Source organism: Anolis sagrei, chromosome 4 (genome assembly GCF_037176765.1).
Source record: "Anolis sagrei isolate rAnoSag1 chromosome 4, rAnoSag1.mat, whole genome shotgun sequence".
NCBI lineage: Eukaryota > Metazoa > Chordata > Lepidosauria > Squamata > Dactyloidae > Anolis > Anolis sagrei.
The window spans coordinates 78,434,811-78,455,146 of NC_090024.1; positions in this window are offsets into that span (position 1 = coordinate 78,434,811).

Consider the following 20,336-nt stretch of genomic DNA (forward strand, 5'->3'; position numbering starts at 1 on the left):
TAAGTACTGACAGCTATTTGTTTGGTCACTACATAGCAAGGGTTTGTGAAGTACAATTACAAACATTACACCATTAGCTCATGCAACAGCCCTAGAGTTTCCATTAGGTACCATAGTATCACCCAATCTGCACAGCCACTGAGTGGGAAGACAAACAAACTGGATGTCAGCATTACTTAGATGCCTTCAGAACGGCATCTAAACAGATGCCATCATAAAGAGTCCAGGTGCAACTTAACTTCAAAGCTGTAGCATTTATTCCAGACACTCTTTTCCACTACTGCCTTGTAAAATTCACGGTTCAAACAATATATGTCTCACTTCCTCCTGGAGGCAAAGTCATTACTTGGAGGAAAGGGGTAAATTCTTTCTATTCAGCAGCATCCCTCCCCCAATTTCTTCCACTACCTGACATTACAACCAACTTTCTTGTCAGTAAGGCATTCAGCATCCCCTTCCCACACAGAACAACAAACTGTTTCAAAGGAAACTATGACCTTATAGATGTTGTTGCACTAAGTTTCCATCATCCATGATCACTGAACATACTGACTTGGCCTGAAGCAAAATGATAGTCCAACGTCATTTGCAAGGAAACAGCACACTGATCTTTATGCTAAAACCTAGGCCATGACTGTAATCTATTCTGTTCTGTTACTTTGCCCCAAGTACTGGCTTCAAAGCTGTTTTTTAAAAAGTGATTTGAAAAAATCATGAAGTGAAAATATGCAAAAAATAACTACTATTAAAATTGTCTCTGGAATTGCAACTATTTAAAACATAGATTTTAAAGCAATTAATAAAAATAGTAGTGCACATTTAAAAATTCCCTTTCATTGTAAGACAATCAGTTCTTTTAAAATTGCTTGAGAAAAAGACTTCTCGCCATCTCAACAAAGGACACCAAAGATGGAACTAGTCTAACTTCCCTAAGGGAATTCCAGAATCTTAGAGTAGCTCTTTATTACTACATCTTTAGAAGCTGCAACTGGCTTCAGTGGGAGGCTACTCTGCAGACAAATACAGCAACATCGTCAAAAACTTCAGAGCACTAGCTTTACTCTTTTCCATGGACTAAACTCACAGCCTGCCTCAAGGAAGAGCATAACTCAGGATGGCTGCAACAGCAATAAGTCCACCTGATACAAAAGAAAGCACAAACATTAGCCAACTGCTAACGACTTGGGAGATGACAAGATGAGTGACAGTTGAAAGTGGGACTAAAGAACCTGTTCATACTGGCGCTATATACTCATGCATAAGTCTAAAAATTTTAGTCAAAAAGCAACCCAAAAAATCTGAGTACCTTACCTTTTCTTTGAGTAGAGTGATGAAGGCAAAAGCTTAGTTCATTCTGGGAGAACCTAAAAGAAACACTCTCTCCACCATGGCAGAACAAGGTAATAGCACTGGTAGCCAGGGATGGCTGGTCCCCTGAAGCTACACAGGAGCTTTCCCTGCTCTATGGAAAATTCATCTACTTTCTATGGACAGGGCCATAGCCGGGGGGGGGGGGGTTAAGAGTTCTAACTCCCCCCCCAAAAGGGTTCACCCCCCCCCCAAAACTGATTTCCTCAAGAATTATAACTGGTTAACCAAGTTATGAGTAAACCAGATTTCTTTTTTAACCTGACACATTTCAGGGCAGGATTGAGCTTTTAAAACACCACCCCCCCACCCCCTCTGGCTATGTCCCTGTCCATGGGTCATATGAAAATCCATAATTTTGGCCCCTAAACCTGCCCTTGACTTATAAACAAGATCTTCTTATATATGAGTATATACAGCATGTTTGTTTAGTAACGGCCTACATGAACAAAATACAAATACATGGTGGTGTTTTGGGATGAACGGCCAGAAGGTAATTATGCAGCAGTATCAACCAGTGCAGTGATTTTATGCACATCAACTGGAAAAGGAGATAACTGTAAAGGGAATGGCATTACAGAAAGAAGAGAAAAGTGGAAACCATAGTATGAAAAGTTGAGACATCTGCAATGCAAAGATCTTGTTTTTCTTAAGGTGATGAAAAAGCATACCCTAACAAAAGAAATCAGTTTGTTTGTGAATGTTTACAGGATTAATCTTTAAAAGGTGATAAAACAATACAATGTGAACAAATGATTTTATAATACCTCTCCACATAGTTAATTTATATGGAATGTTTAGGTAGTCCCACAAAACTCTTTTCAGAGTTACTTATCATAATATAAGGGAAGCATCTCAGTACCATGGCACCATAGTGGACTATGATGAAGACAGTGCTCTTTATTGTGTATTTATAATAGTTTCACTGACTTAGCAAAATTTACCATGAAAAAAATAAGAGCTGCAGTGGTGCAATAGGTTAAAGCCTTGTGCCAGTTGAACTGTTGACCTGAAGTTTGGTGGTTTGAATCCGCAAGATGGGATGAGCTCCCATCTGTCAGCTCCAGCTACCCATGCACAAACATGAGAGAAGCCTCCAACAGGATAGTAACACATCTAGACATCCCCTGGGCAACGTCTCTGCAGACAACCAATTCACTCACACCAGAAGCGACTTGCAATCTCTCAAGTCGCTTCTGACATGATTAAAAAAAAAAACCCATGAAAATGCTTTCCATGAATGTAGCACTCCTACATTACAATATTTTATGTAAACCATACATTTGTCTGTGGTTAACTGTAACACTACCAGCTGGACTTCTGCGCAGTAAAGCCCAGTGTTTAAAAAGTACATTTTATAGCAAGAGAGAATATATGACTCTTAACTAGTTACACAATTCAATTTGTGTTTATAAGCTGACATAACCAGAACAGTCAAAGCCAAAAGAAAAGACTCAATCCAAACAAAACTTTGGAAAAACCCAAATCTATTCAAGACTCCCAATGCCAATTCCAGCTCCTTACATTTTTAGTAAAAGTACTGTACTTCAAAATTATAAGGTTCATTTTGAAACTATCCCAATGAAATAAATTGTGCTTTATTGCTTGGAGGCATACATTTAACACAGCAAAGTACAAGACGTAAATTCTAAGCTAGCATAATCTATTCTAAACTGAATAACGATGACAGCTACTGCAACTCACCTAACCCAACAGTTTGAATTCTGGACGAGCTCAGACACAGCTTAGAAAAGAAGGCATAATTTCAGCCTGTGTTAATATCATTGCATCTTGTTAATAAATGTTTCAAACAAATCTCATGAATACCATACCCTTCAGTTCTAGTTGATTAATAAGTACAGTTCCTACTTTTTTTCATGGTTTACTGGATTTTAATCCAATACTGGCACACAATGTACCCATCTGACTATGGCACATACCAACTTTTTGTTATGCTCAAATTTATAACTCTATTGATATAGAGGGAGTTATTAAACTCTGATAACAAGTCCTTTATAGATTACTATCTAGGTAGATTTAGGTCTACAAACAATGTAAATGTGTCCTCTCAATACAAGGATAAATTCAAAAGCTAGAAAGTAAGATTCCTAAAATATTTTAGTGGTTATGAGAGCCAATGGAGCATATTCAAATATCTGTATCTATAACACCATGCTATTTCTTCCTATAACACAGTATAATGTATACAGTTAGTTTCTGCCAAGTGTTCATAAATATGCCCAACCACCTTGTTTTTTCTTATCTGTTCTACTGCAGTTTCCAGGAGTATAGCAATTTCAGTACCTGAGTTTTTCCAAGCCCAATTATTAAAAGGAAATATACTATGAACAAATAATTGCATTTTTTTTTTACTCCTGGAGCTGAAAGTAGTTGCTTTAATTTTTCTTCTGCAAATAAGATCAGAAGATTTGAGGTGAAACACTGTTGTGCAATACAAGAAAGCTAGGGCCTGAAAACCTGGTAGAAAGTGGGATAAAAGGGGGGGGGCTACAAAACATACACTCATAATACATGCTTGATTGCAGGGCAGCATGAAAAACACGTGATTAAAAGTTTTGCATAAAATCTGATTTCGAGTGAAAAATGCACTGCTACAGAGCACTGTATATCCCAGCACTCTTCAAAAATTAGTTACTTGCATTACACTGGTGTAGACTACTCCAACAGTTATCCTCATTTTAAAATCCCAAAACAGCTGACAGAGGGATGTAAGCAGATGGAACCACTAACACACAGGTGGCTAAATGGAAACACAAGAGGAAAGCAATTCCCATGAGAACTTTCTCCATCCATTCCTTTATTCTCATTTCCTGTGTATTACTGAAAGAAAATGGAGCTTGAAATTACACAGTGGACAGTAGCATGTCACAGGCAAGTGACTCCAAAGAAAAAAAAGTATTTCAAGAGGGCAAACCTGGAGGCCCAAGGAGTGAAGGAGAGGGGAGACAATGACAGAAAATCTGTTTGTGCACACTAAATTATATCTGCATCTGCGTTGCAACTTTGGCAAAATATTTAAGAGATGCAGTGCATCTCAGAGGGTCAATAAAGAAAAAAGATAAAAGGAAACTTCTGGTGGATGTCCCACTTTATCGTACATGGTTCCCTTCAATCTGCATTAACCAAACCTTTCTGGATGTTGTGGAACCATTTCCTGGGACTGATCGCTCCATGTGTGGACTCTTCTTGAGGTACAGGGATTTTTAATCTCACTTTTTTTCTCTGGATTAAGTGGCGATCTGGAGGAGCCCTTAAATTACAAGAAAAGAGAATAAATAGGAAATGTAGAGGGAAGGGAGAAGGGATGGCTATGGGGTCATAGTTTAAGAAAGCTATGTGAGGCTACAAAAATAAACAGGACCCCATGTTCTAAAACACTATACTATGTATTAGTGAGCAACACTTTGAGTCAATTTTCCTGTAGCAATAATAATAGAGTTCAGTAAGCCTGATGTGTTTAAAGGTAATATCTGAACTCCTATGTTTGCAAATTTCTGCTGATATTATCTGGTGGCCACCTGCATTCTATTTCAGGTACAATTGGTTATGCAATCTGTTAAAGTCTAAAGCTACAATTAAGTAAATTCTTCAGGCAGTATGCCAACAACTTTTCATTTTGATCACCATTAACTGGGTACAGATTGTTTGCAAGTGGCACCTTAATTGTTAATAAGGTATAAAAGAAAGGAGCAACAAAAATTGAATGTTCCATCAATAAAATCAAGTTATAAGTATATGTGAGTTCATAATGTGTTAGATTCCAAACACTGGAAAATGGGGTGGTCTACAAGTCCCAGAATACTAGCCTACATAGCCCCTGCTGGGAGATTTTGGGAACTGTAGTCCAAAAGAAAAATTCTCCCAGTTTTGAAATCACCTTATGCTATTTTTAAGTTTTAAAAGCCTGCCTTTCTGTTATGGAAAAGATAAATTCAGAATCACATTCCCCACCACTGACTCTTATCCACACACATACATAACATCTTTGCCATCTTATCCCATGGCCTCAAAGCAAATTCCAATGTCTCTTTCCCAAATTAGTCAAAATCCCCTAGGGTATAGGCTAGGCTGAGAAATCATAGTTTTTCCCAAGGCCACCCAGTGAGCTCATAAGACTTATACTACAACTGTCTCAAGTTAGGGCCTCAATCTTAATTCAAGTATTAAAATTTCTCTTGTTTCCTCTCCAGATTTCAAAACCAATATGTGATGGATAACACTAAATAAGAAAAAACAGGTCGCATTATATCTCATATATGAGAATAATAGATATATTTGTTTGTACGGGTTCTCTAATAATACTGTATCCATTATCATTTCAGTAACCAGCGTGGAATTATCTTTAGGGATTTACAGGTTTGTTTGATAGCCCAGCTCAAAAGATCTTTTCTTTAAAAAAAATCACACACATGCACAAACACAAATCTCAATAAAATATAAATAAAAAAGAACACTCCTTTGAAGTTAACATCTGACATGTAGGCTTCAGTTTTTTCATTATCAATGCCTGCCTTTAGCTATTCATGTATTTTAATGATTATTTGCAACTCATTTTTCAAACTAAATTGGATTTTATTATTTTTAAAAATAGAATTTTTACAGAAAAGACAAATAAGGAGCCAGCTAGTTTTAAGCAAAGGGAGAGAATTAACTTTTGCTCTTACAATTTTGTTATTGTTACTAACTGGCTCTGCTTACTACAGAATTTCTACTTATTATAGCCTATTCAGGTGTTCTGTCATAGCAAATAAACACACGAGAAGGTGGAATATACCAGCCATATCCTATCTATCATAACACCAAAAATAGAGGGCAATTTCCTGGAAAGTGTCCTCTATTCCTAGAGTCACCGTGTAAATGCAACACTTTGATTTTTCACATTGCTTATACCAGCTGTTCTTAAAATGTGTTCTGCAGAGCCTTTGGGGTTCTGGGAAAGATACTGAGAGGCTCCTCGCTTCCCCATGCTTCCTTTCTCCTCCAGCTCCCTGCTCATCCCCCTCTCCTTCCAAAGGTGCATGTCAGGGGCTTTCCCTCCTCCTTCTTCATTGCTCCTCCTTCCCCTCCAAGCATGTATTGTGGTGGTTTTCCCTCCACCAGGGATAAGTGAGGGAGGGAGGGAATAATGCAGGCCCAGGCCCAGAAAGAAAGCCATTGCACGAAGGGAAGGAAGCCCTGCTGAGGTAGAAGACAAGGCTTCCCTTGGGCTCAGTGGACGGGTCTCTTTCTTGCTCCCAACAGCAGCCACAGCAGCTGCAGCATTGTCTTCTTGGGGCATACACCCTTTCTCCCATGCCTGCTCATCATGCGGACCCTTTCCCGCATGCCTTCCTTGCTTCCATAACCCTATTTCCCTTCGACCACTCAGGGGGTGCTTTGATTGTGCTTTTTTCCTGCTGAAGGGGGTTAAACTGGAATGTCCCTAGAGTTATTCCTATTACTTCTACCTGCCTCAGAATACACCCTCCCAGAATCCCAGAACAGCTTCCGCCCCTCCAGAGAAACAGTGGACATGATCTTCACTGCACAACAGCTCCAAGAAAAATGCAGGGAACAAAATCAACCTCTGTAGATGGCATTCATTGACCTTGCAAAGGCATTCAACACAGTGAATTGCAGTGCTCTCTGGACCATCCTCCAAACATCAGATGCCCTGACAAATTTGTGAACATTCTGCGGCTCCTCCATGATGGCAACAGTCTTGGACAGCAACGGCTCCCAAAGTGACTCATTTAAGGTTGAATCAGGTGACAAACAGGGATGTGTTATTGCCCCAACCTTATTTTCCATCTTCATTGCTATGATACCTCATCTTGCTGATGGGAAGCTTCCCACCGGAGTGGAAATCATCTATCGGACAGATGGCAGGCTGTTTAACCTCAGCAGACTGAAAGCCAAAACCAAGGTCACAACAACATCTATTACAGAATTCCAATATTCTGATGATAACATAGTATGTGCGCATTCAGAAGACCACCTACAAGTCACTCTAAAAACTTTTGCAAAAGCTTTCGAGAAGCTTGGCCTCTCATTTAACATCAAGAGAACCAAAGTGCTCTTTCATCAAAAGGCACCAGCCAATCCCCCCACAATGCCAGAAATACACCTTAATGGTGGAACATAAGATAACATTGACTATTTCTGCTACCTTGGCAGCCACCTCTCTACAAGAGTCAACATTGACACTGAAATACAGCACTGCCTGAGCTCTGCGAATGCAGAATTTTTCCGAGTGAAACAGGGAGTTTTTGAGGATTGGGACATTGTAGGGATACCAAGGTGCTTGTTTATAAAGCTATTGTCCTTCCAACCCTGCTATATGCCTTAGAAATGTGGACTGTCTATAGACATCAACTCCTGGAATGATTCCATCAGAGTTGTCTCCAAAAAATCCTGCCAATCTCCCCAAGGGTGAGAAAAGCAGTATATAAATACTGTAAATAAATAAATGTCCTGCAACACAATGAAGATTTGAAGGGCGTTCTCCCTCTATTAAATACATTATCTCTTTTGAAAGTGATTGTACAAGGATTTCAAGTTTGGAAGTGCAAGACCCATTGTTATGTGGTCCAGTATGTTTTATGGCTTACTGTCCCAGTGTGACCAATATTTTTCATCTTGAAAGACATGTAAACCTTTCTCTTGTGGTTATAACATTTATCATCTTCTCACAGGTAGGCAAATTTCATGTAATACAAAGTAAATGCCATAAGAAAACACAAAAAAGATTACTTAGTAAAAATTATGCCTTCTATTATATATATTTATTAAAATTATACCAGTTTAACTCGTAAAAAGTTATCTCTACGGTTATTTCTATGTCCACTGGTGTAAATAATTATGCAATTTAAGGCAAATACAAATAAAATCTTCTGTATCCCAGAAAGCAATTCATTTCTAGAGAGATATGGTAAACTGCCAGAAAGCCTGGGGAAGTAGTTGTAGTTATTAGGCCTCAAGTATGCATTTGGATGGCCACGTACCTTAGATCACTGAACTTCCCATAGCGCTAAAACAGGGATGAGAACCATTTGGCCCTTCAGATATGGTTGCAGTCCCCAGTAGCCACATTCAGCATAGCCACTGATGAGGAATTCTGGGAGATGAAGTTCAACATCTGGAGATGTCTCACTCATAGCATCCTGTGGAGTTCACTGCAGACTTGGAGGCAGGAACACAATAACATAGTTTCCACTCCTATTTGCAAAATCAATTTTAGAAGGCTACAAAATAAGGAGAGCTTTACTCAACTTCATCACATTTGTGCTGTGAAGTGGGGGGAATTTGTTTTTAAGGTTCATGAATGGAGTCTGAAAGTTGATTGAACTCAGCAGTTAATTTAATGACACTGTGCCAGTTGGTTTCTGGCTTGATAGCCAAGGGCTTCACACCAAACAAGTAATTAAACTAACTTTACATAGAATTTTTAGTAATACATGTATTGGCACCAACCGAGCAACAAAAGGCTATGATATATAAAATATTCACCACTAAGGAACAAAGTTTTTATATTTATTTTATGTCTTTTAAGTACACATTTCCCAAACTACATACAGTAAACTTTTGGTATCTACTGGAGTTTAGCTCTAGGAACACCTGTGGATACAGAAATCCATAGATACTCAAGTTCTATTACACACAAGCCATAGTAAATTGGTGTCCTTTGTATAGAATAGCAAAATCAAAGTTTGCTTTTTAGAATTATTTGGGGGATGCAAATAGATGGCCAGCTGACTTAGCAGCATGTTTTGCCAGATCTTTCTGTAGCCCTACCACAGTCTGGTCTTCTTGTGTGAAGGTACAGACTATCTTCTGATCCTCTGTTGGCAGGTGATCTATGTACTGTAGGATGTGATTTTGTTCCAAAGAAAATCCTGGTATGTCCCCATGTATGCCCCATAATGGGCCAGTCAGACAAAAAGACCCAGAAGAGGAAACTTTGTGGCCTATAGCATCAAGCCCCTGTCCCTCCTTGTCAGAAGAAGTAGAGTGGGTTCTCTGAGAGGCATGGGACTATAAAACATCAACCACAACTGAGCTGGGCTTTGGAGGCTTCACCCACCATTCTGCTGAAGAAAAGTATAGCTTGTAAGGGCTGTCTAACCACCTTGAGGTAGGTGACACTATTGATGGGGGTACCACAGAAACCTTAATAAGATGTGGCAAGAAGGGCAATAATGGACCACTGTTGGCACAGGTGTTTGCTGCTGACTTGAAGAAAAGATAGGATCTTGCACAAGGGGCCCTGGCTGAGAAGCTGGTAAACTAAGCGCATGGGCCAACCCGACCACCAGGGCTGAAAAGTTCTGAATCTCTTACAGAGAAGAAAAATCAATGTCCCCTGCTGGTTCATGACTGGGATGTTCTGTATCCATCATTCACAATAAAAACATCAAAACACCAGTAGTTCTCATGCTCCAAATCATGTTTACAGGCTCAAATCACTGAAAATGTAACCCTTTCCACATCAACAGAACCAGCAGAAAGACATCAGACAGCCATGAAGCAGCAATATAGAATACCAGGAGTCAAAGTTTCCATATCCAGTCCAACATGCTATCTGTCATTTTACATGGCTTTTCAATGTCTAGTTTACATTTTCTCCATTCTTTCATTTCCAGAAAATATGATGAATAGAGGAAAAGTTCTCCATGAGAATCACACTCCTTAACTGTTTTACTTCTGTTCTAAATTCTGAAGCCTGGCTGAGTTTCTCATCTTGTATCTACATGTAAGAAAAAACTTACAGATATGCTCTACTAGTTTACAGACACAATAAAGGGGGCAAAAGGACATTCATGGCATGTGGGACTTTTCATGTTTGATGTATGTTATAAAAGATTGAGTGTGATAAAAAGCCTAGATTTAGCACACAGCACAACTCAAAAACATGATTAACTTTTACCAGCAGAAAACCCCACTGAATAAGACTAACATCGTGATAAAAATAGTTGCCACGTCATTCCATCATTCTTGTTGCAGTTAACAGTTTTCACTGTGCCCAAGCAGCTAAATAAATTACACTCAACAGGAAGTATAAAAGGGAGAAAACAAGACAAGTGATTATTTATTACTCACTATATAAAGAACGACTCGTTTAACTGTCAGTTTTTCAGCTCATTCAGAACACTAACAATGCTTATCATAAAACAACCTTTTAGTTGTATCTTGTGTTTCTCTTTTGAACAGCATAACTACTAAGAGCCAAATTACTCAGTCATAAATATATTTGTACTAACTGGCTTGTATTAAATACAATGGAGTCCCAATAATATGATATATTTGGGGTCACTGCTAGAGCATTTTCCAAGAGGTTTTACAAACATTAACATCACTCCAAAAAAAAGCATCACAATGTTAATGTTTAAAATGTAGTAAACAACATCCTTAAATAGATGCCTAGTATGTTGCATCATAACTTAGGCCTCATTTAGGGTAGCTTAGTCTGCTGTAAATCCACCTCAAATCAGTCTCAATTCAGCATATTCATGCTAAATCCAGGGTCATTGTCTAGATGGCCTGGAACCAAATCCACTTTGCTGGACCATCACCTTCTTTGTGGTGCAACCGCCACTCCTAGGCAACCACGGAGTTCCATACAAGATCATAGCCTTTACTTGCACCTCTATTGATGTCAGGGCAGGGTGCCCACATGAACAGCAAGGAGGGGGAGCTGCAATGGCCAAGAGCATGGAAGGAGCTTCATGGTCAGCTGGAAATACAACTATAAAAGGCACCAGCATAACAACTAAGAAAATTTGCCAAAAGCTGAATCCTAGACATCACTGTGGAAGGCAATGACTGGTAGCTCCAAGCCAATATCTGCAGGATTTTAAAGTGCATTCCATTTGTCTGACATTTACCCAGTAGGAGTACAAGTAAGCTTTAAGAGAAGTCAGGACGTTCTGTTCACTCTTTGGTTGGTGGAGACAGGGTTCTTTCTTCTGAACAAATAGAGATGGCTATCTCTGAGAATACAACAAAGTATAATGACATTTGATTGCTGAGAAAACTTCCTTTTCTATCAAAGCTATAATTCACACTCCAGAATTACAGGATTTTCTATTTAATGTTTATGTAGTGCCAGCTACAAAGCTATGTTCTATATATGACAGTAATGATGCAGGTTTACAAAACAGTGACTGACAAAGATATCCAATATGAACGGTTACGTTTCCTCTGGAAGAGTCCTCTCAAGCCAACTCGCAGTCAGCCTTCTTGGCAAAGCTTATGGCTATGAGGTTTTACTAGTGCTGACTTTGGGATACTTGACCTTGCTGTTGGGACTTGCCCACACATACATGAACTTCTTCTGGGAGACAACATGTGGATAAAGTAGCAGCCAAGATAAAAGTAAGAATTGGAAAGCCATTAGGGAAGATATGACTTATAAAACCAATTCTGAAATAGAACTCAACACATGAAATTGCTTAATGACCATTTCCTTCCTTTTTCCCAGGGGCACCATTTGCTTGCCTGAGCTACAAGGGCTTATTAGCAAGGACTCGCTCAATATTTCATAACATCTCTCTTGCCTTTTTGCTGCCCTCTGCTTATACCAAAATAGAAATCTGAATAGTTTAGACAAATTTGTTAAGAACTCAGCCCATGAGTCAAGAAAAAGTGGCTTCCACAGATATTACAGGCTAGAGTTTCAAAATAAGAATTCACATCATTATCTCTCCTGAATGATTAAATATAATATCATGAAGAGAAGCGTAGCCTTGTTTCCCACTGAGGCTGTAAGCCTGTGGTTGAGTTATGCCACTTTATACAGGGTGAGACAACATAACTTCCTTTTTTAAAATGCGTGCCATTCAGTTGGTTGAAGATGTAGCAGAGCGCTAGTGGTCTCGTTCGAGAGGCGGGACTATAAAGTTTTGTCCAGACACAGTTCAGTCGCCATCATGCGTTGGAACAGTGAGGAGCGTGCTTTTGCCATTGAGGCCTACTTTTCGAGCGGATTTGGAGCCGGCCCACTCTCCAGACTTGGCCCCTTATGATTTTTTTCTATGGGGTTTTTTGAAATCCCGTGTTTATGTGAACCGTCCAAGGATCCTAAAAGATTTGAAGACCAACATCCAGGAAGAAATTGCCAACATAAAATGATCAAGGGTCTGGAGAACAAACCCTAGGAAGAGTGGCTTAAAGAGCTGGGCATGTTTAGCCTGAAGAAGAGAAGGCTGAGAGGAGACATGATAGCCATGTATAAATATGTGAGAGGAAGTCATAGGGATGAGGGAGCAAGCTTGTTTTCTGCTTCCCTGGAGACTAGGACATGGAGCAATGGCTTCAAACTACAAGAAAGGAGATTCCATCTGAACATTAGGAAGAACTTCCTGACTATGAGAGCTGTTCAGCAGTGGAACTCTCTGCCCCAGAGTGTGGTGGAAGCTCCTTCTTTGGAGGCTTTTAAACAGAGGCTGGATGGCCATCTGAATACAATATTCCTGCTTCTTGACAGGGGGTTGGACTGGATGGCCCATGAGGTCTCTTCCAACGCTATCATTCTATGATTCTATGATTCTATAACGCTTGCTATGCTGGCAAGAGTCATGACAAACACCAGAAATCTGTTTACTCAGTGTATGAAGAATAGAGAATTGGAGACATCACCTACCTAATTTGATCTTCAAAACTACGTAAAATTTTAGGTATGCGCCTACATTATTAAAAAAATTAAAATTCTGATTCATACAATGCATTTTATTAAGTTTTGAAAAAAGGAAGTTATGCTGTCTCACCCTGTATTACAGAAGAGGGACTACCATGATTGAATGTTGTCTAGAAAACAAACATTCTAGGCAAACCATGATTGTTCCTCTAGAAAACAAGTATTCTAGGACAAGAAAACAGTTTTGCAAGAAATATTCCACTCTACCCTTTTATCTCAACATGTTTGTTTTTGATAAACTGGAGCATTCAGTCATATTCCCACTTGACAAATGTACAGCAAAGTTGTAAATTTACCACTTCATAATTGAGGAAGTTGGCCCTGTTCTATCTTCATCTATGAAATTTTCAAGTGACATGTTTAGATCAACCAAAGAGAATGTATTGTATTGTATTTAAGCATATATTACATCCTTCACAACAATAAATTTTGAAATAATTTTTGGGCATTTCATTGACAAAATATCTCTTTCTCACCCAGTTTTCAAGATCTCAAAGATGTTTTACATTTTGCCTGTTCCCAAATACCTACTTGCAATGACATTCACATTAGTTCTTATATAAACAAGACTACTTTCAGGCCCTATAGTTAAGTTACCCCATTTATTTTTCACAGCTTTGACCATGTATTTTTGACCTTCTTTTGTCAAATGAAGCTACATCTAGACACTTCAGACTGCAGAATATATATGGAGATTGAATATACAGACAGTGTGTACAGATAGTGTATGAATCTATTTGTTTATACAAAGACTCAAGCTATGAGCTAGAAACCAATGCAGTCCTTGTATTTCAAAATGATACAAGGCTGGTTTAGTTCAATTGAGCCTGAACGCATACTTAAAATCAGCAGTGTCCCATGAGCCACAGAAGCACAAATAAGGGATTGTTCAAATATTATCACCACCATGATGCTGTACGCATAGTTCTTCATAGAATAAAGGACCTAGAAGAAAGCACCATCTACAATTTATAACAGATACTTTTTTAGTTTTTTTTTCTGCTTGTGTTGACCTCAGTACATAAGTCTGCATTTTAAAATTAGATGCCCCAGAAGAAAAAGGAACAAGTTTATGAACAATTTATTATTTAACGACAGCAAGAGAACAAGTCTTTGGGGTGCACAAAACATTTCCCCAGTATATTAGAGAAAACAAAATCTGGTTTGCTACTACTATGGTTAAACTGTCAAATCATCTTCAGTTTTTAGATAGACACAAATATTTTTGGAAACTAAGTTCCTCATACATTCTTTTAGATACATAGTTACATAACTTGGAAATAAATAGTTAGAGTTAGTTCTTTACAATAACTTTGATGCAATAGTGAAAGTAATAGTATTTTTCTTTACTACAAAAACTTATGTTACCAATGTCTTTCAGTTAGTCTCAAAGATGGTACAAGATGCCTTTGCAGAATGAGCTGGACTAACATGCTATGTCTTTGAATTCTACTGTAACATAACAAGGGATAATTTCATTCCTTTTAACAAGAAACTTTACAAATATATATGTTTTGGAGAACGGGGTGTCAGAACTTGACCCTCTTTCATGTTTTTATCCTAGCTGCTGCTGATACCTTTGTTAGCTTTTACAGAAAATCACACCACCTAGCATTGCAACATCTAAAACTACTGGTAGCAGCAGTGGCACACGACTACTTTTATCTCTGTTCTTGTGACAGAAAATACTAATATACCAGTGACTATTCCTCATGTATTTTCTGTGCTTGAAGAAATCTTCAAACATGAATTCATCAGAACCCTTTGTACAGAATGATTAAATTCTGGCTATTGTAGCCCTGTTTATAAACCCTAATTTTGTGTTAAGTGCCTCACTTCCATAATTGCCTATTTAATATACCAAGCAACAGTGAGGAGAGAGAGAGAATGAATATACTTAGGTGGCTGCTTGCACCTTTCAAGCATTGATACTGTGTTTACTTCCAAGGCTGCCATTTCTCTGCCTTTCAAAGGAGCACAAGAAGGGACCCTGTGAATCCACTATACCACCACTGGAAGAGTATCCTATACACATTCACAAATGGGAAGAAGGAATGCAAAATGGCTAGTGAGCACCTGCACATAATACAATATCCTTTTTTTGGAGAGCAAAGCAGTACAAAAGACAATAGTGAGGAAGGGGACACAGACTATGCAATTGTTTTAGATGTAATTAAAATATATTTAAAATAAATTTACAGAAAAATGAAATACTCTTTAAATTTAAATATACATGCATGTGTATGTTTACATAAAGCTATTCTTGTATATTATCAAGTTCTAGCTAATTAGAAATGTGAAAATATTTTCAAAGTTCTATAGTCACCTGCTTATATACTTCTAACTAAAATATCTGAACTCTCAAGACAAAAAGATTAGACTTATCACAGATTTCATGTTTTCTTTCCATTTCTATCCATAGAAAAATAAAACGTATTTTACTAAATCTAATCAATGGGAAAATGTGAAGTTTTAAATGGGTTTGACTTGATAAAATATTTCAGCTGTAGTCATTTTTTTCAGTGTGGGGTGCTTTCTAAAAAGCTAGTTTATTTTTATTAATATTTTGTTGCATTTTATTTATTGTACCAAATGAACAATGGCAAGCTGGATATTGAAAAAATAGTATGTGAAAACTCAGTTGGTGGATAAGACTTTTCATTACATGAATGAACCAACGGCTATCAGAGAATGCATTTCTAAAGACCCTTTCATATGTATATCTCCAAACTAACAATGGTGCCATTGTGGTCTGTTTTTGTGAGGGGTTTAGCTTATGTGTAGGGAAAGAAGGACAAAGATTATTCCTTCAAGATGTGGTTTGTTGAAAGAATATACTAGCACTGCTTCTTCAGATTTCAGTATAATAATATGCATAAATTATCATGTATGTTGAGATGGGAGCATTATCCAAAACTATAGTTAGCTTGACCGCTACATAACATAGAGGATATTAAATGCATTCTGTGAAGAGTTGGAACAAATCCTGAAAGTTACATGTGAATTCTTCATACTATGAAGCTATGCAGAAGAACTTTATGTAATAATAATTGAGGGACAGTAGATCATAAATTGCAGTACTTTAGAACCATGGTATACTAAATAAGAGACATCAGTTGTGAGATGTTTAGCTGTTCATAGTTTGAGTAACTAATACAAACCTAAACACCTATAAAAACAATAGAGCCATGAGTATATATAGTACCTAAACTAGCAAAGTCATACTGATGCCAAAAGCAGAAAAGCCTTATCCCATCTTCATAGTAAAAGATACAGTTGCAACAGTGTAAAACTATGTATCAATTCACTGATCATTTATAATATAAAATCAGCTGCAAAAGTGACTCCTTGTACATTCAGTGAATCACCTCTCACACCATCAACACCCACAATATTTAACAAGAAAACAAACATGGTTGTTTGTTTGTTTGTTTAATGACTATTAATATTTTCTGTTCAGTTTTCAATTCTGTAAATCTGATTTTCCAAGAGAATACTGCTATTTAAATTAATATCCCATGATTTAAAGTTTAAAAGTTTCCTTTCACCTTTCTAAAAACTATATAACCCCAGGGCAGGAAAAACTGCACAGCAACAGGTGTTTGAAACATATATACACACAAAAATAACATAACTACAAAGTTATTAAATAATAAATCATTACTCGAGATGTTATTTCATAAATACTACGATTGCTAACACTTAAAAAAAAAGATCTATCAGACATTTTATCTGCAGAAGGCTGATTTAGAAAATTAACTTAACTGGTATAATAATACTGCTCATGTCAAGGAGCTCCCAGAGTACATTATGATGAAACCAAATTTCAGCAACATGCACACAATCTCAGTGTCTCCTAATCTTTTCCTTAGCAGGTACATTTTTCCTGAAATCCTACAACTAGTTACCTATAAGTAAACTCCAGTTGTCTCAGTGAGCTTTCATGCTGCACATACAGACACAGCATTACACTAAGGCTGGATCTACACTGTCATATAATCCAAGTTATCAAATCAGATAATCCACATTATCTGCTTTTAACCAAATTATATGAGCCTACACTGCCATATAATCCAGTTCAAAGAAGATAATCTGGATTTTATATAGCAGTGTAGGTGGGGCCTAATAGTCAGTTTGAGTAAAGCTCTAGCATCAGATGATGCAGAACCACGGTGGCTCAATGGGTTAAACCCTTCTGCTGGCTGGACTGCTGACCTGAAGGTTGGGTTGCTTACCTGAAGCTGCCAGTTCGAATCTGTGAGATGGGGTGAGCTCCTGCCTGTCAGCTCTAGCTTGCGGAGACATAAGAAGAGCCTCCCAGCAGAATGGTAACACATTTGGGTGCTCCTGGGCAATGTCTCTGTAGACAGCAAATTCTCTCACACCCGAAGTGACTTGCAGAATGTTCTCAGGTCACTTCTAACATGATAAAAAATGCAGGAAAAGAAAGCATAGGTATAGACTAATCCCTTTACAAACACCAAAACACACACAGACACATACTGCTTCCTTTCTGAACACTGCTTTGCTGATCAGAGGCAAAATATAAATGGAATATCATCAAAGGCCTAGCCCTTATCCAAGAGAGATGGACACATAAGTTTTAAACATTGTGCTCCTTAGGCATCATAATCTTAACGTTACCCTTTTTTAAGAAAAACAAACCAGATAAAATGTGGTAAGGATAATATGCTTTCAAACAAAAATAGCAACAAACCTTATTTACAGGAAGTAAGGCTAGAGAAGGAGAAAAAGTGCACACCATAATTCAGTCATCCCTTATAATTGATCACTAGGGTGTAAGCTTCACATGTAATTGTGAGATTTGCTAATTCACTTCTGTGGATCGTGTGTGTATGCACATGTGTGTGCCTTCAAGATGGCTTTTGTATTAGAGCAACCTCATTATTTTCATTGTGTCCCCTAACCAAATTGAACTAACCTAAAGACAACAAACAAATTCAGACACCAAATGGAAAAACAAAGGGAACACTTCTCAATCAAATAATTCATTCCATAAATACCAGAGTTTGTTTTCCAAAGTGTTAAAATGTTCAGAGCTCAAAATTCAATACCTTAGCAACACTCATTCTCTTTTCATCTTCTAGCAGTGGTTCCCAACCTTTTTTTGACCAGGGACCACTTTGACCAGGGACCACTCTCCAACATTAGTACTAAAAGGGTTATGAATCAGTTTTTGATCAATTTTAGATTCAGTTTGGGGTGTTGATTCAGAAAATTGCATTGGATAGACCGTATCAGCTCTAGTTTCTGATGCTATGTTATAGTCAGCGACAGGGAAAAAGTGGCAGGCAGCACGAAAGGAGTGGAAATAAAATAAATAAAGAGGAAGGAGGCTTGCGGACCAGATTTTCATCCTTGTGGCCCACTGGTGGTCCACAGCCCACAGGTTAAGAACCAATGTTTTAACACTTCCAGTTAATCATAATGAATTAAATTGTGAACAGGGATGTTTTACTCCATTAACTCTTTTGCTTGAAACAGATATGCTAACCATTTAAAATAAATAATCAGCTATAGTTTCTCATATTTAGCAACATTTTCTCAGAACTGATTGCCACAGACAAAAGGTAATTTTCCAAGAATCATTAAATACATTAAACACACATTGCTCAATTCAAATGGTATATTTAGTGTGATGATATAAAATGCTATTAACATTAAACACAGAGAACTGACTCTTTTGGTGTATGCAAGTTTAATCTGAAATTAATCAATCTTGTGGATCAGTAAAAGAATGCACTCAGCTATGCTGCAAGAGAAGACAAATCATTATTACACACCTTAAGTGATCTTCTAAGATCAGTACTGAATTCACCAATAACTTTTACTCAAAACAATCAAAGTGTCATTTTATTTCCTTGAAAACACCTTTTCCCATTACTATTATAACAGTGGTAACTATACAGTGGGGGGGGGGGGGGGAGGCTGAGTGCATTAAAAAAAGAGAAAGTTCCCGATAGGAGTTAAAACACTGATCTCATATGTTTTTCTTGCCTTCTTTTGCTTTTCATCCCATTCTTTTAAAGCAAGTTTGGTCCCTACAGCACAGTGCTGCTTTAACACTCATTGTATAGCCCAGTGGTTCCCAACAATCTTACCAAGGGGACCAACCGATGGAATTTCATCTTTGTTTGAAACCCACTTAACCTAGAAGTGAACTCTTCCCTTCCCTTTATATCTTGGTACTGCAAGTCACACAGGGCACACTACTAGGAGACTAGTGATCCATAAATAAAGCCCTCATGACCTGTTGCAAAAGCCTAAGAATCTACCCAGGAGCTATTGGTTTAATCTCTTACAGCTTTCTATTCAATGCATTTTAAAAAGATTTTCTCTACTAAAATGGTTTTTGGTAATTCTTTTGAGTTGGTAACATAAATGCAAGATATGTTTTAATGAGCAAATACTGAAAGAAGTACACTCCAGGTCTTAAAATACTGCCCACATGTTTCATCTGAATTCATATCCTACTTGAAATTTTACCATGTATTCTCAATATAAAGTTTATCCTAACCAAATCTAAAACAACAGTAAGAAAAAGAAAAATGATCCACTTAATACATCTCATAAAGGTATATAGATCAGAACTGACAGAAATCATAAAATAAAGCTATTTAAAATGTTGGAGTAAAATTTATAACACTTCAGTGTTTCTCAGAGACAGGTTATTTGTTGCAGTGAATAACTGAGTCTTTTAAAAGTGAAAAGGTTTTAACACACTGCTCAGGATGGTAAAAATGTCGATGGAATTTATAGAATTCTTAAGGACTTTGCTAGAGGGGAAAATTCCCCAGAAACTCATACTATATAAATTAATTTCATGGAACTAGTTTTCAGACAAGAAGTAATTTACAACAAATTTATGATTACAATTTTGATTTGCTTATATTTAAAGCTCTTGGAAAATGTACAGGTTCATTTGCATTACATAACTTAATATCAGCAATGTAATAGTTACAAAAAAAAAACCTTAAGAGAACTATTCCTTCTCTATAGCTGGATTTAATCTTTAATATTAGGGGAGCGGGGAGAATTCAGCATTTCAGTGTCAGACCAAGCCACACCATTTTAGCTGCTGAAATGTCAGGACCATCAATTAACCATAGAGAGAAAGAAAAACTAAGGGGCAAGGAACTCAGGGTCAAGAAGGTCAAAGGAAGATCTTGGAGTCCTTGTGGACAACAAGTTAAACATGAGCCAACAATGTGATGTGGCGGCAAAAAAAAGCCAATGGGATTTTGGCCTGCAT